This window comes from Rousettus aegyptiacus, unplaced genomic scaffold (genome assembly GCF_014176215.1).
Source record: "Rousettus aegyptiacus isolate mRouAeg1 unplaced genomic scaffold, mRouAeg1.p scaffold_m13_p_2, whole genome shotgun sequence".
Taxonomy (NCBI): Eukaryota; Metazoa; Chordata; class Mammalia; order Chiroptera; family Pteropodidae; genus Rousettus; species Rousettus aegyptiacus.
In genome coordinates this window covers 166,117,580-166,124,106 of record NW_023416295.1, presented here as the reverse complement: position 1 = coordinate 166,124,106, position 6,527 = coordinate 166,117,580, and positions in this window count along the sequence as shown.

Below are 6,527 nucleotides of genomic sequence, written 5' to 3'. Positions count from 1 at the left end.
GTAGGTGGCTCCAGAAGCCCTAAATTTTAATAATATAAGTAACACTGGGCATGATTTGAGTTTTCAAGGCCAAAGCCTAGAAACTAGTTTGTCGTGTTTGATAGGTCAGTGTATATGACCGTATGCTTGGTGTTTCTTCCTTAAAAGACAAGTTGCTCATAACCTTGCATGTGGCTGAGCTGAGGTCTTAAGCACATCGGAGGGCAAAGAGTGACAGGGACTAGTCTCCTTCAGCCTTTTCAGCCTGTTGACTTGTATACACCCTTCTTAGTAGACATTCCTTTACCATCTTGCAGGTCATAAACACGCTAGAAGCTGTCAGCCCCTCATCAAGTATGTCAGCTTCTAGTATCTGGTCATCAAACTACACTTTGGATTCACTCAAAAAGATGTATCTTCAGGTACACAAATGGTTATTTTTTATGGGCCAGATTGTGTCCCCCTAAATCCATATATTGAGGTTCTCACCCCCAGGTGACCGTATTTGGAGGTAAGGTCTTCAAAGAAGTGGTTAAGCTAAAATGAGTCCCTTCGGGCATGCCTTATTTCAACATGGCCGGTGTCCTGGTAAGAGGAAATGTGGACAGTCACGACGGCAGGAAGACCATGTGAAGGTGTGGAGAAGCTGGCCACCTGCAAGCCAAGGACAGAGGCCTCAGAAGGAATGGTTGACACTCGATCTTAGACTTCTGGTCTCCAGAATTGTGAGAAAATTTTTGTTAAGGCACTCGATCTGTGGCACCTTGTTGTGGCAGCCTGGCAAACTAAACAGTGTCCAACCAATATGCCATCTTTATGACGATCGCTGTAGAGAAGCAGCTTCTGGAATGGCAATTACAGTTAGCCTCGGTTTTAGAAATCATGAGCAGTATAAACGGCAGTAACAATTCGCGGCAGATTTCTGTACTACTAGAAGGGACAGAATTAGTCCTCAACTAATTTTGCTCCCTTGTTTCCTTCCACACGCACACTTAAGAGTCACGAAGCCCCCAGGCCTATGTAGTTCTCAGACAGATATGACTTTCCTCTCAAAAACCACTTAGGTGCCGGTACGGTTTAAGGCACTGCAGGGTAACAAAAACTGTCCAGACTCTGCCCCGGCCCTCTGGAAGCAGAACCTTGCAAAGCTGGCTGCACAGCTGGGTCACCTGAGGAGTGGAGAAACATCAGGTGTCCAGGGCGGCCCCAGATGACCCTGAAGCAGTCCACAGGAGTCACAGTGGAGACCACGCAAGGTGCAGATGCAGACACCTATATCTAATGCAAATCACCCATGGCAGGTGTTACAGGTACGAGTATCAAAATCTGGGAGCAGGAGAGAAAAAGTCACACTAAGAGAAGACAAAAGTTGGTAAGACAAGCCTGGATCTGTTGTGTGGTTAAACAAAGCTGAGGCAATGTATTTGAGTTACAGGACTAAAAATGTTAGAATACCTAGTCTAACCAAATCAGTAATTGCTCTTTATTTTATTTTTAATCACGAACTGTTTACTTGTGGTAGGCATCGTTCTAAATGCTTTATCAACACATTTAATCTGCACAGACCTGTGATTGTCCCTAGTTTACACGAAGAGACCGAGGTGTAGGTAAGTCGTTGGCCCACAGTTAACACACACAGCTAGAAGTGGCAGTCTGTGCTTAGCCCCCCAAGCTTTATTGATTCTTCAGTAGTGTGCCTCGTTAAAATTGGGATCTCACCATGGCATAGATCCAGGCTACAAGTCTGTAAAGGAAATCATGGAAAATTTAAACTCTTCCATTTAGACAAAGCGTGTTCATATGCATGGATTAGGGAGTGCAAAGGAAGCGCTTTCTGCTCTGCCACAGCCTGTCTGTCCCCGCCCCACCCCTCCTTTTTTAATGAGGCACAGGCTGGAGATGGACCTCGGGATAGGATGAACATCAGTCAAGATCCTAGGCCTGGCCGGAATGAGGAGAGAAAACCGCTTAAGGGGAAAGGTACTGACTTGAAAGTTTACCTGAATGCTCTATCATTGGTCAACAACTTCCTGCCCTTCTTAGCTAACAGGTCTAGGGCATTTGTGACGTTTACATGCACATAAAGCCTCTAATAGCGGTATTATATTTTAGTTTAACATTTGTTTAGTCCTCATAGAGCATTATAATGGTAGGTTTTACCCCCATTTTAAAAGATGTTTAAGACGAAGTTCAGGAAATTTACGATGTTCTGCATTTCACAGTTCAGTGATTTGCTGCCTCAGAAGTACTTCTAAAATGTCTCTCTCCCCCTCAGGGCCCTCTTCCTTGTTAAGCTACATGCAGCTGTTCTGACATCTCATTTCAGGTACATCTCACTGCTCCCTAGGGCAGCTGCCTATTTGCACCGGGGTTGTGAAATGCACTTCTAATAGCAGAGAACACCTTTGTGGGCCATTATTCCCAATTAGTTAGAGATGACTGGCACTTGTCTATGGAAAACTGAATTATTTAAAAGCATGGGAGGCGATATAATAATATTCTGTTAGGGACTTTTTCTTTCAAGATGCCTGACCCAGATATGCTATAGCAAAAAGAAAGTGTGCCAGGCTATTTTGCATCGGAAATTCCCAAAATGCAAATAGTGCTTTGTGGCCAGAGAGAAGCAGGATGATCCATTCATTTAGTGTTTGTTCTCTTTGGGAAAGGAACAAGTTGGACTTAAAGGGCGGGGGTTGGAGGAGGGAGGTGAAACAGAAAAATAGCTCATGACTAGGAAATCCAATTTCAAGTCCAGAAGCACATATACATGTCCCGCGCCACACCCCCTCCCAACCCCCCACCAAAAAAAAAAAAAAAGGTATATACAGGATTCTTCTTTTTTATAGGTTTAGGATGAAGGAATACAGAGGAATATAACAGTGTTTTTAACAGTGAAGATGGAAGAAACCTAAGTGTCTTACAGAAAGAAAATAGTGAATAAATTCAGGCATATCCACACTAAGCAATACGGTGCTATCAAAAAGGACAAGGTAATCCGCATTAGCAGAAATACTCCAAGACTTTGTGAGTGAAAAAGCATGTTGTCTGGTCATCTATCTCTATCTACCTGATATAGTAGCATGAATTCTACAAAGGAGATACTATAAATTGTCAATCCCTTTTTATCCTGCTTTCTTGTGCTATAGAGTCTAGAAAGCTAAAAACCACTCCCCAGATTCCATTAGAGCCAATTCCAAACAAAACCAGCGTGCCTCTGATCTGACGCACTTGGGGGAGAGTGATTCAGAATGGAGTTATGTGGAGAGCAGCTTTTATTCATTATGCAGGCTTGGATCTTACCAAGGGTGATATGGTTTTGGAACTGACGGCAGTGGTGGAGGGAGGCTTTCTGATGTGGCAGGTGGCTTTATGATCACAGACGCAGCAGCTGCATCTTGCAACTTTTGCAATGTGAGTATGAGGTTGGGAGTTCACTCCTAGAATTCAGTCCAGACTCCATTTCAATCCTTTTTAGTGATTCTATGGGTTGTCTATAATGCTTAATAAATTCCTTTTGCTTAAACTAGCTTGAGGGAATTCTGTTGTCTGAATACAAGAATGTTGATCAAGTTGTCTAGATTAGTTATCTGGCCTGGCTGGGTTTCAAGGCAGCGAGGATCCACATCCTATCATGGAACACAATTTTACCTGGCACCCATGGCTGACGTGAGTTAGATTATCACCTGTGATCACTTGCAATATCCATACATTCAGCTTGACCTAAACTGTTTCTCTTCCCCTGGTATAGCATCCTCAGGGGACTTTGACACATATTAGAGTTAGGAAATTCTTGCATTTCTGTACATATGTAAGCCTTCTTTTTGAGGTATGACTTTGGAAATTAATAACCTGCAGGATCAGACTTTCCTTCTGGTTTATCACTGTATCAGTCTTGTGGCTACAAGAGGGAAGAAATTATCTCAGGGCCGTCACAGGGCGACTTCCGGGTTTTCTGACCTTGCTTATCTATTAAGCAGTTTGTTTGCTTTCATTGCCAGATCCACAAAATAATCACTAAGACCAATGTCAAGAACCTTACCACCTATGTTCTTTTTCCCCCAGGAATTTCATAGATCTAAATTTTACAGTTTTTAATCCAGTTCAAATTACCTTTTATGTTTGGTGTAAATAGTGGCCTGGTTTTCCCAGCACCGTTTATTTTGAAGAGACTGTCCCTTTTCCCACTGTATATTCTTGGTTCCTTTGTTGGAAATGGATCATATGTGTGCAGGTTTACTTCCGGGCTCTATTCTGTTCCATTGATCTATGTCTGCTTTTATGCCAATACCACACTGTTTTGATCACTTTAACTTTGTAAGAGTTTGAAATCAGGATGTGTGATGCTTCTGGCTATGTTCTTTCTCAATATTGCTTTGGTTATTCAGGGTCTTCCAGTTCCACAAAAATTTTAAGATTGCTCTTTTTGCGAAAAATGCCATAGGAATTTTGGTAGGGATTGCACTGAATCTGTAGATTGCTTTGGGTAGCATGGACATTTTAATGTTAATTCTTCCAATTCATGAGCAAATAATCTCTTTCCATTTATTTTTGTCTTTTCTTTCATCGGTGTCTTACAGTTTCCAGTGTATACAGGTCTTTCACGTTTAGATAGGTATTTTCCTAGGTATTTTATTCTTTTGGTGCAACTGTAAATGGGATTTTCTCAAATTCTGACAATTCGTTATTAGTGCATAGACATGCAACAACACATTTCTGTGTACTGATTTTGTATCCTGCACCTACTGAATGTGTTCTAGTCCTGAGATTTTTTGGTGGAGTCTTTTGGGTGTTCTATGTATGTCATCTGCAGCAGGTGAATTTTACTGCTGATTTGCTTATTTTTTTCCTGCCTGATTGCTCTGGCTAGGGCTTCCAATAATGAATAAAAAATTGTGACCTTAGAGGAAAAACCGGCTTTTCACCACCGAGTATGTTAGCCGTGGGCCTGTCGTATGGTCTTTATTGTGTTGCACTATGTTCCCTCTATACCCACTTTGTTGAAAATTTTTATCATAAATGAATGTTGAATTTTGTCAATTTTTTCCTGCATCTATTGAGATGGTCATATTTAGTTAACGTGGTGTCACTTTGAGGATGCTGAACCATCTGTGCATCCCTGGTATAAATCCTGTTAAGGGTGGAAAATTTTCAAATGGCCAACTTCTGCTTCCATTGTTTAATGTTAAACAGGGTGTAGTTCTAGGAGATATTCTGTGCAAAGATATGCTAATGTTAAGGGTGTAGTTATCCTGTATAAAGATGTGCTAATGGCCAGCCTCTGCTTCTATAAACCTGCTTGCTTACCAGAGGGGGTTTTGGGGCTTTTTAAGCTATTCCTTGTAGAGGCTCAGGGCTGATTCTCTTGTGGGCAGAGTCAGTCACCGGCCAGCTAATAAAGGCTCATAATTAATCTCAGTTGGCTCTGTAGGTCTCAAATTTAACCTCACCACAACAAATCCCACTTGATCTTGGTATATGATCCCTTTAATGATTGTTAAATTTAGTTAATATTTTGTAGAGGATTTTTACATTTATGTTCATCAGGGATACTGGCTTGTACTTGTGGTATCCTTGTCTGGTTTTGGTATCAGGGTAATAATACCGGCCTCAGAAAATGCGTTTGGAAGTATTCCCACCTCTTCTATCTTTTGGAAGAGTTTGAGGATTGGTATTAGTTCTTTAAATGTGTGGTAGAATTCACCAGTGACGCTGTATAGTCCTAAATTCATGTTGGGAGGTTAGGTTGACTGCTGATTCAATCTTCTTACCAGTAATCAATCTATTCAAATTTTCTAGTTCTTCATGAGTCTTGGTAGGTAGTATGATGGAATTTTCCATTTCCTCTGGGTTGTCCTATTTGCTGGGGTATAATTGTTCATAGTGGTTTCTTATAATCTTTTCTCTTTTTGCATCAGTTGTAGTCTCTTTTTAAGTCCTGAGTCTAAAAAACCCCAGCTCTTGGTTTCACTCATCTTTCCTGTTGTCTTTTTTGCCTCTTTTATTTCCGTGATTTTATTTCCTTTCTTCTAACTTTGGCTTAGTTTGTTCTTTTTTAGTTCCTTGAGGTACAAAGGTAGGTTGTTGATCTTCTTTCTTGATGTATAAAGGCATTTATTGTCATGAACGTCCCTCTTAGAAGTGCCCTTGCTGCATCCCCCGAGTCTTGGTGGATTGTATTTCTATTCATTTGTCTTTACATATTTTTTGATTTCTTCCTTTACCCATTGGTTGTTCAGTAGCATGTTGTTTAATCTCTCCATATTTGTGAATTTTCCAGTTTTCGTCTTATAATTGACTTCTAATTTCACATTGCAGTTTGAAAAGATGCTTGATATAATTTCAATCTTCTTAAATTTATTAATACTTGTTTGTGGCATATATATATCCTGGGGAACTTTCTGTCTGCGCTTAAGAAGAATGTATATTGTTCTTTGGATGGAATGTTCAGTATATGTCTGTTAAGTCCATCTGGTCTAACGAGTTGTTTAAGGCCATTTCTTAATTGATTTTTCTGCCTGAAGGATTTAGCCATTGGTGAAAGTGGTGTA